The sequence below is a fragment of the Pinus tabuliformis genome, chromosome 5_1, assembly GCF_031772625.1.
Source record: "Pinus tabuliformis cultivar Carrire ecotype Pingquan chromosome 5_1, CPIR1, whole genome shotgun sequence".
NCBI lineage: Eukaryota > Viridiplantae > Streptophyta > Pinopsida > Pinales > Pinaceae > Pinus > Pinus tabuliformis.
In genome coordinates this window covers 964,405,738-964,421,805 of record NC_142305.1, presented here as the reverse complement: position 1 = coordinate 964,421,805, position 16,068 = coordinate 964,405,738, and the positions used below count along the sequence as shown (strand labels likewise).

At 40.5% G+C, this 16,068-nt stretch overlaps 1 pseudogene; it reads right to left on the bottom strand.

Annotated features, from left to right (window-relative positions):
* LOC149167970 (putative UDP-N-acetylglucosamine--peptide N-acetylglucosaminyltransferase SPINDLY) overlaps positions 1-16,068 on the bottom strand; it is a 71,658-nt pseudogene that overhangs the window by 13,261 nt on the left and 42,329 nt on the right.

The following is a 16,068-nucleotide window of genomic DNA, read 5'->3' as shown; positions in this document are numbered from 1 at the left end:
CTACGGCAACACAAGTTATGTGCCAATTTGGATAAATGCACTTTTGGCATGACCTGGGTTCAAGTATCTGGGATACATTATTGATGAATGGGGGGTGCATGTGGATCCAGCCAAGATCCAAGTCATTCAGGATTGGCCATCTCCAACCACTCCGACAGAGCTTCGTGACTTTCTAGGTCTTGCCAACTTCTACCGCAGGTTCGTGTTGGGATTTTCTCATATCACTTGGCCCTTGAGTCAAGTCACCAAGGGAGGAGCAAAAGAAAAATTATTTTGGTCTGAGTCTTAACAAAAAGCATTCACAGAGTTGAAAGATTGTTGGGCATAGAATCCCCCCACAACATGTTTTGGGGCTCAAAGCCCAAGTTTTGGTCAAATAATGTTGTAAGACTCCGTGAATTGCGGGCACAGAGCGTGAAATGTATGTTGAGTCATAAGGTTGTCCGCCCTAAGTTTTGTAATGTACTATCGGCCTACCCATGATCCGTGGACCATGTGATTGTATAAATAGAGCGAGGCTCTAAGTTGTAAAGATAGGAGGGGATAGATGAAGAGGAATGGAGTCTAGACGATAGAGAGAATAGAGGAAAGGTCCAAGTGTCTTGGGTCATAGTAATAGGAAGAGGCTCTGCAGCTGAGTGCACAGGGCGGAGTCAAGTCTGTAACCCAAGAATAAGAATAATAAAGAAAAGTTTGATTCCAAATACTGTGTATCTGCTTTTGTATTACTTTATATGCATTTATACTGTTTTGTTTATCACGTGCACTTATATGAATAGTGAACATTGTTAAGTATAATTGGGCTCATACAGATAAGTTAAGTAATCAGATAATATCGAGTTAATAGTAAGGAACTTGGGCAATAACACAGATCGTGCCTCGAGAAGGGCTGCGCGAAGGCAACATCGCAGGCTGCAAGGGATTGATAGATGCGCATAGTGACGTGCATGTAGGGTCAAATTGCGGACCACTGAAAAACCATCAGACATCTCTAGGGTGCAGAAACCTGCTTCTATCACCCTCCCACACTACTTCGGGTGAGACCTCAGTCCGCGCTCCATGGACTGTTATCGAAAAGTCCAGTAGTATTGGGATTTGTTTGGCCAAATCATCTTTGAACCTGGGTAAGGCCCATACAAGCCAAAAAATGGTTCTGTTGCCGGGACCGGGATCTGCATAAGGGATGTCTGATGTTGTGTGACTAGAATCCAACAAAGAAATAAATTAAGGGTGGTTGGACAGGAAGATTCACGAGTTTGCAGCGCAGGAAAAAGGAATCTGCGAGTATCTAAGGAACAATTGTTGGAAGGCTACTTATATACAAAAATCCACAACATTTTCTTTGCATCCTTTCCTTCTGAGCTATATGAGTGGATCATGAAGCTAGCAGACAGTCAGGGAAGGTGTAGGCTTGACAAACCAATCGTGTGGACTCCAGAATTAGTGTGCAGACTAGAAGCGTCAGGAGATAAGATCGTGCGAGCTGTGAATCATTGGCTCAATCAAATTATAGGAGGATTTATCACTAAGTTCGTGGTAGATATGACCGTCAGCTATAGTGAGGCAGAACAATGCTTCCTCAAAGGACCGCGAGGTAAGTATATTAAATATTTGAACACTTGGATTAAGATGCTATTGTGTGAAAAGCGGGTTATGCGAATAAATTAATTTTTGGGACTACGCGAAGTGGGAAGATATACAAAAGAGGAGGTAGTGAAGAATTAGAAACTAGTCCCTTAATTTCACCCTTGAGGGAAAGCGAGGAAGAGCTCACGAAAGTTTCTTCGCGAAGCGCGGTCAGTTTGATAAGGCAGTGAATTTCGCGCTTACCACCTCCACCTACACCGCCACCCATCTCACCCTCCTCACCTCCATCTCCACCCACCCCACCTCCACCACCACCACAATTTAGTATGGTGAATGCAATCAAACTACCGGTATTCAGAGGAGTAGGGAATGAAGATCCAGACCAATTCTGGTTCATGGTAAGGGCAGTATGGGAAATACAAGAAGTCGTGGATGACAATGTCAAGAAGGCTATGCTGGTAAGCGCGTTGCAGGATCACACATTAACATGGTACATTAAGCATTATAATGACCATCCAAATGCCGGAATCGCAGAAATCCAGACCATGCTGAACAGGGAATTTAGCAGGCCAAAGTTGGTGACACAATCAATTATCGGGTTTAAAGAGATCGCGATGCTCCCGGTCTAGACTCCCTGGGATCTAGACCAAAGACTGAAGATTATGATTCGCGAAGCCAGCATGAATTTGACGGATGGAAAACACCACGCATGGGTTGTAGCGTCACTAACACCACATTTAAGGACGTCACTGTCACAACAAAAGCTTTCCACCCAGGCCGAAGCTTTGGAGATGGAAATGAGATTGCATGAGACCCCTATACAAGACCCTAGTATGGGAGTCTAACAAATCCACATGCAACTGCAAAATCTATGTCTGGAGATGTGGATTTTGAAATAGGACAGGACACCTTGGCTAGAGGCACACGAGGAGGTATGGTGCATAAAATACAAAGGCCAGGGGCATGCCAAGGACCACTGTCCAGTGTTCGCGAATTACTTGGCGGGAGGAGGGTCGCTACCGTTAAGACCTGAGGCACAAGCAGGACCAAGCACGACGCCTGCACTATGGTGTGCAATCTGTCAGATAGGAGGTAAACACACTACAGATAATTATCATCTATTGTAGAAGTATACGCAGATGTCCCAACAATTGTTTTGTAATTTCTACAGGTCGGTAGGCCATGATGAATGCACCTACAGAAGCTACGAACTAATGATGGATCAGACTCCTGCCTACAGGGTGCAGACTGAAACACGAGCCCTCGACCCAAATGTAGGAATGGTGCACACTGGATTTCAAGGGGTGGACAAGGTCGAGGTGGAATGGGACCAGGAAGGGGTCATAGACAACTAATTTGTTACAATTGCGGAGGGCCAGGGCACTATGTCCGTGATTTTACAAACCCGACAAGGATATCATGTTTGTACTGTACTCAGTTTGATCATGAGGCAGAAGACTACCCCACATTGATAGCGAGGCTGCGCAAAAAAGGTGTACTCCAGCCTCCTCCAACTCAGATTTTACAGATGATGAGGTCTGAGCCGCGCAAAGAAGACTGGAATGTAAACATAGTGCTCAAGAGCGGTATGACCACTTGCGATGATAAAGGTAAGTAGTCAGAAGAAAGTGCTTGGGTTCTCAAGGCTACTACAAAGGAACCCGAATTTGATTTAGAATGCACAAAGGAGACATTCATGGAAGCTAAGAAGAGCTTCACGGAGGCCTCCACTTCAGGTAGTAAGGATCAACTAGAACCAGGGATGGATCCTTCAATGCTCACTACCTTTCTGGAGACATGCATGAAACTGCTACGTGACAAAAATGTAGTAAAAGGACTACAGAAACTTATCACTAGGTGCACGGGGTTGGGAGAAACATGCGTAGTTAGGAAACATGGAAAGCATGCATTGTGCACAGGAAGGGAAATGAGGTTGACTGCGCAAATCGATGAGTATTAAATGGATCAGGTAATCTTGGATCTCCAGGGATGGATCCTTCAATGCTAACTACATTTCTAGAGACATGCATGAAACTGCTACGCGACAGCAAGGCAGTAAAAGGACTACAGGAACTTATCACTAGGTGCGCAGGTTCGGGAGAACCATGCGTAGTTAGGAAACTTGGAAAGCATGCATTACGCACAGGAAGGGAAATGAGGTTGATTGTGAAAATTGGCGAGTATTAAATGGATCAGGTAATCCTGGATCTTAGATCGGATGCGAATGTACTGCCAAAACAAACATGGGAACGCATGGGCATACCCGCGCTACAATGGTCTCCTATTCAGTTGCGAACGGTGAACCAATAGAAGATCTTGCCCATGGGAAGATTACAAGGGGTAACGGTGGATATTGAAGGTGCGAATTCGCAGGCAGATTTTGAAGTGATATAGATTATTGATGACAACAATCCCTATCCCGCGCTGCTAGGAATAGACTGGGCCACCAATATGATCAGAGTCATCAATATGAAGAAGTGCAAAATGATTTTTGAGAAAAAGTCACTACGCGTAGTAGTACCGCTAGATCCAGCCGAAGGAGCGCGATACATTGAACCAGTGCACGATGATGATAGTGATGATGATCTCGATTATATCTACAAGATAACCGCATGAGAACAGGATTGGGTGAACCCGACTGCAGATGGTAGGATTTTGTGGGAGCGCGAGAGCTCCTGCACTTCGGATTCAGACGAAGAAATAGAGAACTGGAAGAATCGACTGCACAAAGTAACAATGCTTAATTGCAGCATGATGGTTAGGTCACTGCGCTGCGTAACAAAAAAGGTAAGTGATCTGCCTACATATGATGGGTTGACAACGGTGGATGAATTCTTGAACAAATTTGAAAGCATAGTACCATAATAGCAGCGGTTCGATGCTTTGAAATGGGCACTATGCACGACGTCCACAAGATGGTGGGGTACACATCAGAGAAGTTTTGGGGACTGGCGTTGATGAAAAAGTATGATGCACCTACAATTTGGGAAACCGCAGATACGGCTAGTAGACAAATATGACGGATGGGGTGATCCACGTAAACACCTCGCAAAATGGACCAAGGTCTACGGGGAAGAGCCACAGCCTGAATGGGTACATTTATTCTATCATACCCTGGATGTCATACCCATGAATTGGTATACTGATACAGAGCTCTGCCATGGTACGAGTGAATGGGATGTGTTGCACGAGGGATTTCTGTTAACTTTCATGTTTGAAGATCATTGGTGGGATACTGTTAATGATGCTACAGGTAGTAAAAGCAACTATCTTCAAAATTCCCCAAGAGCCAATGGAAGTACTTCAACCAAATGGGTGACACAGTTGAGCTACGCGCTAGAGTGCTACAATGTAAATGTTGAGGAGGATGATGAGGACCCACGAAATATTAAAATTCTAGAAACGGAAGGCTGTCATGAGATTCGAGGCCCATCAATTAAGGATCCCGACATCACCACGCCGTTAAAAACAAAGAAGGTAAACATTGTAACGGAGGCGGAGCCGAAGTATGCAATGCTTAGGGATTATTGGGACGATGCCATGGTGGATAAGATCGCTGAGTTACTTCGTGAATACCAAGAATTGTTCTTGACCAAAATTACGGACTTAAAAGGGATCGTTGGCGACTTAGGGATGATGAAGATCACCTTAAAACCCGACGTAAAGCGAGTTAAGTAGCGGCCTTACCACTTGAATTCAAAATATAAAGAAAAGGTCTGCGACGAATTAGACAAAATGCTCACAGCTGGAATTATTGAGCCAATGGAAGAATCCGACTGAGTGAGTCCTATGGTAGTACAGAAGAAAAAGCAGAAGGGTGAAATAAGAATATGCGTGGACCTCCAGAAGCTGAACGATGCCTGTGTACATGATCCATTCCCGACACTGTTCACAGATGAAGTACTGGAGAATGTTGGCGGTCAAGAAGCAAACTCATTCATGGATGGGTTCTCAAGGTACCATCAGATCAATATCACGCCGGAAGACAAGAGAAAAATGACCTTCGCAACATAATGGGGATGCTTTCAATATATCGTTATGTCATTTGGACTGAAGAACGCGCCAGCCATATTTTCACGCATCGTTGTGGCTACGTTCAAAGAATACATCCATAAGTTCTTGGAGGTCTATCTAGATGATTGGACTGTCTTTGGATTAGTTCACTACAAGAAAAAAGGACATTGGTAAGGAGTGAAAAATGTCACCATAAGCTCATTGGTGACGGTCAAAAGAGCCTTTGTCACCAAAAACTGAACGTCACCAAAGGTGGCGTCGCCAAAAGTATAGGTGTTGTAGTGACATTCAAATTCTGTCACCAATAATGATTTATAATGATGGATAACGAACATCACCATTTCATATGAGCAATGGTGATGGACCATAGCCTTCATCACCAAAAACTGAACGTCACCAAAGGTGGCGTCGCCAAAAGTAATGGTGTTGTAGTGACATTCAAATTCTGTCACCAATAATGATTTATAATGACAGATAGTGACCGTCACCATTTCATATGAATAGTGGTGATGGACCATAGCCTCCATCACTAAAAACTGAACGTCACCAAATGTGGTATCACCAAAAGAATAAGTGTTATGGTGACATTCAAGGTCCGTCACGAATATTGATTATAATGATGGATAATGACTGTCACCATTTCATATGAACAATAACGATATATTGTGATGGATCTTCCATGGCCGTCACTATTTGTGCATATATATATGGTGACATTCGATGACCGTCACCAAAAGCCGCATTGCCATAAGTATAGGTGTTGTGGTGACATTCAAGGTTCGTCACAAATAATGACTATAATGACGGACATCGACCGTCACCATTTCATATCAACAACAATGATTTATGGTTATGGACCTTTGAGGGTCGTCACTGTTGATGTGTATATATGGTGGCATTCGTTGACTGTGACCATTTCATATTTTGGTGAGGGTCGAAAAATGTCACCAAAGCTCATTGGTGACGGTCAAAAGAGCCTTGTCACCCAAAATTGATAGTCGCCATTCCATATGGATGTCAAGGCACAATGAAATCAAACCACCAACTCCCTGCTTGTGAAGCAGGTGCTCTTCCATTGAGCTAGCACCCTTTAAAGCATTAGACTTTTAAAAATTATACTTTGAAACTTCATAAATTGTAAATTCTACAACTTTAAATAAATTGAAGTCTTGGAAATATTTTACTAAATAAGCAAAGCAACATCGAAGTTGCAATTTCTTTCCTAATGGTTATGGAAGTTATGAAATGTGGGTGGAGGGAAGAATAATTATGTATAAAAGAATCAATATGTTCGATTGAATACTCAATTAGAAGTGAAACTTTGAAGAAATTTATAATCTATAAATGACCTATAACTAGTAAATGCACCAAATATTGCAAAGGAAATGTCATAAGTGAATAACATATGGAAGAAGAACACTGATGAAGACAGATGCAATATGTGTTAGGATATTCTGACACATAGGAAATAGTTAAGTTCAACTTGGTCTAGTATAGAGTTAGGTAAAGTGTGTTTCTTTACCGTTGTACATTTTGTAACTTACAATCCGACGGTCACGATATGTAGTGATTCGACGGTTCATTCTCTCCTCGGTATTACCGACACTTGATCCGTGGCTTGACACCCGATTGGTCCATGAGTTCTATTTAAAGCGCATGGAGGGTCATTGTTTGGGTAATCCGTGCATGAGAGAAGCTTATGTAAATTTTCATTCTTTGATTAATAAATTGCCTGTAGTAGCCACGTTGGCGCAGGCCGTGGACTGTTTCCCTCTTTGAGGGTTTTAACCACGTCAAAAATACTGGTGTATTGATCTGTGATCTGGTTGTGAGCGGTTTCCTTTTGGTGTTCTTTCTGAGGAACTTACCCTGTAAATTCCTACATGGTATCAGAGCAATTTGAGGGCCGCGTCCGTTGGTGATCCAAATCTGAAGCCGGTAGAACTGCATCCGACTGTCGTTTCCTAGATCTGCTGTCTCTGACTGCTTTCGGGCCGAGAGGACTGCTCTGTTGTGTTCGGAGCATCTGTTCCAGTGAGGAACCCCTTTCGTTTCACGCGAAAAGGTTTCCGGTAGCCCTAGTTGCGTCATTTTTCAGATCGGGAGGTATACAGTGTTTATTTGCAGTTTACTGTTATTTTCTCTCTGCTTATTTCGGTTTCGGTTTATTTAGCCTTTTTTTTAACCGGATCTATACCTTTCATTTCTGCATATGCTCTTTGCCCTGCGACTCTGTGCGATCTGGGCAAATCAGAAACAGAAAGGAAGGATTTTTCTCATGCATATGCTCTTTTCCCTGCACCTTAGTGTGATCTCGGAAAATCAGAAACATTGAGAAAAATATTTAGTTTTTCAGCTAAAGCTAACTTTGAGCCGCAAGGTTCATTTTTTTAATATATCTAGTTTTTTTGCTAAAGCTAACTTCGAGCCGCAAGGTTCGTTTTTCTTTGCATATTCGTGTTGGGTTTTGTGTTTTGTGTTTTGTAGGGAAAAAGAGCTTTCTCAAGGCAAGCACGCAAACCAAGGCCCCCCCCCCCTCTCTCTCTCTCTCTCTCTCTCTCAAATTTTTTGTATAGATCAATTGGTTCAAAGCTATTTTAAGAGAGTAGAGGTCTTGGGTTCAAGTCTCCATTTTTTGGGGGCGGATTTTTTCATTCCCGCACATTCGCGCACTTTGCCGGCAACTTCAACAATTTGTTTTTCAAAAAGCCATAACTTCTTCATCCGGAAGCCTTTTTTAGAGCCGTTTTTTTTAAAACAGCCTAATTTTTCGAGATCTATCCATTGGAGCACTTACTTTCAGCATCTTCAGCTTCAGTTTTTAAAAAAAATGGAAAGTCCATGCCAAGTCATTCTTGACAGCACTAACTACTTCCAATGGATAGCCTACATGGAAGATTTACTTAGAAGTAAAGGTCTCTACAGAATAGCCACAGACCAAGAGAAGAAACCAAAAGATGAAGACAAGGCTGCAAAATGGGAAAATAGACAAGATCAAGCACGTGGTTTGATAGGGATGTCTATTTCTCCTGATCTTAGATTCCATATTGCAGAACTTGAGACTCCTCATGAAGCATTGGAAAAACTCACTAAAGTTTTTGGGATTAAAAATGAAATTAGAGCCCATCAACTTGAAAATGAGTTGCTTACATTGGATCCTAATAATTTTTCTTGCATTGAAGATTTCTTGTCCAAATTCAAGACCCTTAGATATCTTTTGGAAGGTGTTAAGGTTAAGAAAGAAGATAGTAACCTTATTTATTCCATCCTTACTAAGTTAGGACCAGCCTACTCTGTATTTGTTTCCACCTTCCATTCTACAAGGGAAGCTTTCATTTGTCAAGGAAAAGACTACAAGGCCCCTTCCTTTGACTCCTTTTGTGATTTTTTAATAAGAGAACAAGAAAAACTCTTACACCTTGGTCTTCTTAATCTTGGAAACTCTTCCAAGAAAGCGTTAGCCGCCCAACAGCAACCAAATTCAAAGAATCCTAAGAAGTCATATCCTAAAAAGAATGGTCCTACACCAACTCAGCCTCAAAATGAGAGATCATTTCAGCAAAATGATAAGACCAATAAAAACAAATGGAAGAAGACTGATAGACATTGTAACTTTTGTAATCGAGATGGCCACTTAGAATCTAAATGCTTTAAGAAGATGGAAGCCTTGGAAGCCGCAATGAAGAAACATAACATCCATGTGGAGCATACTTCAACTTCAACTTCCGGAATGGCACTTTCTGCATGTCGTTGTCAATCATCTCAGTCTGGTTATGCATTAAATGTATCTTCTTCCTCTCCTTCTCATGAGTGGCTCATTGATTCTGGAGCCTCTTATCACATGGCCAAAAACCAAGCCATGTTTTCTTCTTTAAATGATTGTAACACCAAAAATATATATGTTGGTGATGATAGATCTCTTAATGTTGTCGGGACTGGAACTGTTCATCTAGACAATGGTCAGTTTAATGATGTATTATGTGTTCCAACCTTATCCTGCAACCTTCTATCTATATATCAGATAACTCATTCAGGTGAAGGTAAAATTGTTGAATTTTCACCTCATGATGTTGTAATCAAGGATCTAAGAGATCCTAAACATATTCTAGCTACTGGTATTGCTGATGATTCCACAAGGTTGTATAAGTTTCACAACTTTGGGTCATCAAATCTTCCCTTAGTATTTGTTGCTCATAATGATGAAGTGAGCAAACTTTGGCATGAGCGATTTGGTCACTTAAACTATCACTCCCTTCAGCATCTATGTAAAGAAAATATGGTGACAGGTCTTCCTATGGTATCTTGCAGAGATGGTGTTTGTTCCGGATGTGTACTCGGAAAACATCATCGGGACAGTTTTGACAAACGTGCCTCTTGGCACGCCTCAGCCCCTTTACAGCTTGTGCACAGTGATTTATGTGGTCCACTTCCTGTTGCTTCATTCTATGGCTGCAAGTATTTCTTAACTTTCATTGATGATTTCTCCAGATGCACTTGGGTATACTTCTTAAAACTCAAGAGCGAAGTATTTAACATATTTTTGGCCTTCAAAGCCTTTGTTGAAAAACAATCTGGACATCAAATTCTTAAGCTAAGAACTGATAATGGTGGAGAATATGTTAAAAACACATTCATCAACTTTTGCACCGAAAATGGAATTCAAATGCAACATATTGTTCCATACACTCCACAACAAAATGGTGTAGCTGAAAGGAAAAATCGCACCTTAAAGGAAATGGCTAATTGTATGCTGCAATCTAAAGGACTCAGTCTTAGTTTTTGGGCCGAAGCAATTAATTATGAAAATTATATAATCAATCGCACTCCTACTAAGGTTCTAAAGAATATCACTCCAAAAGAAGCTTGGAGTTCCATTAAACCAGATGTAAGTCACTTTCGTGTTTTTGGAAGTGAAGCATGGGCCCATATTCCAGATGAAAAGCATAAAGCTTTAGAACCTAAGAGTGAGAAATGTACTTTTGTTGGATATTCTGAAGATGTAAAAGGTTATAGACTTATTCCATTTAAGTCCAAAAATGTTATCATTAGAAGAGATGTAAAATTTGATGAAAATAAATCGGCCTGCGAGCCTAGTCTGGCAGATGTGCCACCTCTTCCTATCTCTTCTACTTTTGAAAACATTTCTTCTTTAGATGATGAAAGTGAGGATGACAATCCTTCCCAACCTTCTCAGGATCCTCAACTTCCAAGATGGGTCCGTGCTACTCGGGATGCAGCAGGTGATCTTGCCGGTGATCCTACAGATCAGCGACGTACACGTTCTCAATTTGAAAGAGCCTCTTCTTTACTGGCTCAAGCTCCAGTAAATCATGATCCTGACACTTTTGCAGAAGCTTCAAGCCATCCACATTGGGAAGCAGCTATGAATGAAGAATATCATTCATTGTTGGCGAATGATACATGGGATCTTGTTCCTCTACCAAAGTGACGCAAACTTGTTAGATGTAAATGGGTTTACAGAACCAAGTATGGACCAGATGGGAAAGTTGATAAACATAAAGCTCGTCTTGTTGCTAAGGGCTTCTCATAGGTTGAAGGCATTGACTACACTGAAACCTTCTCCCCTGTTGCCAAAATGAACTCTATCCGCCTTGTTCTTTCCCTTGCTGCCTCTTTAAAATGGGAAGTCCATCAGATGGATGTTAAATCTGCCTTCTTGCATGGGGACTTGCAGGAAGAAATCTATATGGAACAACCCATTGGCTTCATACAAACAGACTCCAGCCTTGTTTGTCGACTTAAGAAATCCCTTTATGGTCTCAAGCAAGCTCCTCGGGCTTGGTATGCCAAAATGGATAGCTTTCTTTTAGAATCTGGCTTTTCTAGGTGTTATTCTGACAATACTGTCTACACCAAGAAAGTGGGCAACTCTCTTATCATCCTTGTTCTTTATGTTGATGATCTTATTCTTACTGGTAGTGATCCCAACCTTATAAACCATGTGAAGTCCAGCCTTAAAAAGAAATTTGAAATGACAGACTTAGGACACTTACACTATTTTCTCGGTCTTCAAGTCTTGCAATCCAAGGAGGGTATTTTCCTTTCCCAGTCCAAGTATGCTTGTGATATTCCTCGTCATTTTCACATGGAAGACTGTAAGCCAGCCCCTTCTCCCTTTCAGTCTGGAGTCAAACTTTCAGTCTCTTGTACTTCTCCTGAAGTTGATGCTACCTTATACCGTCAACTTGTAGGAAAACTCTTGTATTTAACCCATACTCGTCCTGACCTTTCCTTTGCTGTTGGCCTTGTTGCTCGTTTTATGCAAAACCCTCGTGAAAGTCATTGGAAAGCAGCTAAAATTATACTTCGTTATGTTCGAGGTACAGTACAGTTTGGGATTCATTACAGTGCCAAAGCAGCTCCTCTATTAGTTGGTTTCACTGATTCTGATTGGGCTGGTGACCCTGATGATCAGAAGTCTACTGCCGGTTATGTCTTCACTCTTGGTTCAGGACCTATTACATGGGCTTGTAAGAAACAGGCTGCCATTTCATTAGAAAGCTCATTCATGACCATGTTCTTGAAGTGCAATATTGTTCAACAGATGATCAGGTTGCAGACATCTTCACAAAGGCTCTCACAGAGGCGAAGTTCACTAAACTTCGATATATGCTTGGAGTTCAGGAAGTTGTCACTAAGGGGGGATAGGCTCTAGTGCCTCCTTCCTTCTCCTATTGTGTCATATTTGTAAATCCTTCAATCCTATCCCAAGTTGTTCTTAAGGGGGGATGTTAGGATATTCCGACACATAGGAAATAGTTAAGTTCAACTTGGTCTAGTATAGAGTTAGGTAAAGTGTGTTTCTTTACCGTTGTACATTTTGTAACTTACAATCCAACGGTCATGATATGTAGTGATCCGACGGTTCATTCTCTCCTCGGTATTACCGACACTTGATCCGTGGCTTGACACCCGATTGGTCCATGAGTTCTATTTAAAGCGCATGGAGGGTCATTGTTCGGGTAATCCGTGCATGAGAGAAGCTTATGTAAATTTTCATTCTTTGATTAATAAATTGCCTGTAGTAGCCACGTTGGCACAGGCCGTGGACTGTTTCCCTCTTTGAGGGTTTTAACCACGTCAAAAATACTGGTGTATTGATTTGTGATCTGGTTGTGAGCGGTGTCCTTTTGGTGTTCTTTCTGAGGAACTTACCCTGTAAATTCCTACAATATGTTATAGGTTGAGTGAAAGAAAAATCTCAATGTTGTTGTTGTTTGGTGTTTAGATATTTGAATGATATCTAAACTTTTGTGCAAATGTAACACGGATCTCCGAAAACCATGAACGACATATGATAATTTTTTTTTTTTTTTATATATATATCCCCTTTATGTAAACCAACATGCAATTTGGAATTTCACAAGTCCAAACTCAAAACATAACAACAACCAACAAATAAAAGAAATTGACTTGGACATAAAGCAATAGCTTCACCTTCATTCTTGAGCTACTTCTGTTTATTTGAATTTGACTCGTGACATTATTTATCTAAAAAGGAATCAAAATCATCACTAGTATTAAATCATCTAACACGGACTTTGGATATCCCATTGACATTTGCGTTTTTGTTGCCATGCCCAAGACCATGGAGTTTCCTATCAATAATAGAATAAGATGTGTGCCTGCTGCTCAAGAACACATTTCTTATTAGCCATTGTTACCTAACAGAAACTAAAGAGACAACACAATATCAGCGTACAAAAAATCCTCTACTGAAATATAATCATAAATTAGAAAGTAAGCCTAAAAGATGTTCTTAATTAATAAACTTTGTATTTGGAAATACAATTTCTTTATATTTAAAAAAGACTATGTTGTACAACACTTCTGTCTATTTATCTAGGCAATTATATCATAGCATATGTCACACAGTGGAAATCTACAGTACCTAAAGTAAAAAGACAAATTTGCTCAAGAAAATAGATTTAGAAAAGAGCTTTGAAAACTATAAGTTTGTCATCATGCAAGTTGTGCAGGCTATGCAAGTAGCCATTATTTCAAAATGGTTGATGTTTCAGCCCTAACAGTTATTGTGACAACCACAATGAGCTAATCAATATAGCATCTAATTATGTATTCCAGTGTGTAAGATTATAGCGACAACAAGGTAAAAATACCAACACTTGAAAGGATATGTCAAATACTTAAGAAGTTTTTAGTTTACATATAAATAGAAAGGTATAAAATCATGTTTAACAACAGAAAGGGATTAATAAATATGGGAGCTATTGTAGTCAAAGCAGTGAGACTTTTGTAAAGGTAATTTAATTTGCAAGGCTAAAAAAGGATGTCTACCTGTAACAGCACAACACCAGCTCCATCCCTGAAAAGAACACAGGAGCTCCGGTTTGTCCAATCAACATATCTAGAAAGAGCATCTGCTCCAATAACCAAAACATGTTTAAATCCACCACCTGTCATTGTTCCAATAATACTAACCATAAGTAAATGAATTATACAAAAAAATTGGATTTATCAGCAATCAGAATAGACACAACAACTCACCTTTTAGGAAACATGTAGTTGTTACAAGACCCAACACAAAGCCATTACAAGAAGTTGTAATGTTGAAAGCCAAGGATTTTATACAACCCACCTCACTTTGTACCTGATATCAAAATTGCATTTTTTTCTAATATAGAATCATGAGTATGAATAATTAATGCAAAAATTTATAGAAAAATATCTAAAATCTACATGTAGTAAACTATATTTGTTAAAAATATACAAATTGACACAAAAAATACCAATTTAATATGGTTAAAGGGAAAAAAGGTTATGTCCTAAAGACATAGGTTGTCAGCATGCAAAAACTTAATCCTAACATTAACATGAAATCCAAAAAAAATGGAACTTTTGAGAGTCAGAAAACAAAATATTTTATGGACCCTTGGTTGGATCCCATTTAAAAATTGGAACAATTATTTATTTCCATAAAATCAACACATGCACAATCAATAATATCAATTACTTTTCATTTGGATATCACAAGGAAATCCACTTTGTGGTGGTGTTGTGGGGAAAAATGCCTATGCAGGACGATCCTATCCACCTAAGGTGTGACAGTGCCTTAGCAACAAACGAGTACAGCTATACTGGTTTCTTCCTTTATGAAATATGAAAGAAGAGAGATCAACAGACTTACCGGTGTCTTCTGTTTGTCCCTCGATCTAGATCCTCTTCTCTTTGGGTGTTCACAGCTACTTGCCTCCTCGCTCGCCCAAGAGAACAGCTACTTGATTCCTGCGAGATCACAAGAGAACATCTACTTGCGACAAGAGAACAGCTACTTGTGACAAGAGAAGAACACAACACAAAGACAAATATTCATATTCATAAATGATTCAGGATTAGAAGTAATCAAATACACTAATGCAATCATACAAATACAACAGTATATAGGAGAAAAACAAGATAGCTTTATTGATGAATAACAAGGTTCAGGAAGAGATACAACCCAGAGGGCTCCAATCCAGCATCTCCTTCCCAGCAAATGGAATTCCTATCTTCAGCCCCTTCAAAGCATTAAGCTCCCAATGATTCCAGTCTCAAACCAACAACAATCCTTTGCAATAACAAAATTCCAGCCTCTAGATCTCATGGAGGAGAGATCTATATATAGTTATTTTGGAGAGAGGATGAGTCAACTTGAGATCTGACTAGTGTCCTCTCCCTCTCTCAGTTCTTGAGTCCACTTGGAGGTTCTTGCTTCCACTTGGAGATTTGGAACCTCTTACTCATCACCAGTCGAATTCCCTGAGGCAAGTGTCATTTTGGAAGCTTCCTGAGCATTGACACCTTGAGGAATGAGTCTGCCACTTGTCCAAACTCGCTCAGCGCAGGTAGCTAGTGTTGGAGTTGACATTCAACGCAGGTAGACAGTGGAGCCACTGACATTCAGTGCAGATGGTCAATGGAGCAGTTGACATGATCCTGAATTGACTTGTTTTTGAGCAGTTTCAGGTGGAGAACTTTTGTGAATTGCTGTGGTTTGTTAGCCTTGTTCCTCTAGGGGTAGGAACAACATGTTTAGGGACTTTGGATCCCGTAGATTATGGACATTTCATGCTCAATGCTATAAGGTACAAAAATGTCTATAACAGTTGCCCCCTAAAGTATGAGGTTGTTTATCGGGCGAAATGCTTTATCAGGGGGATCCGAAGTTCATCCAATGCTGGGAGGAGACCTGTAATACAATACAATACAATACATTATTTTTCATACTGCTTTCATGATCTAGCTGAGGCGGGCATTCCCATGCTCAGCTTTATAAATTCATTTTTCTGTACATAGAACAGACAATCGTCTGATGATAGATTGATAATTTTGATGAAATTATCATCCTTTGAGTAGGATGATTATCTGCTGCAATGATGTACATGTCAATGTCTTTATCTTTCCTGAATATATATCGCAGCCTGGATGGATGAAACTAGATCTGGG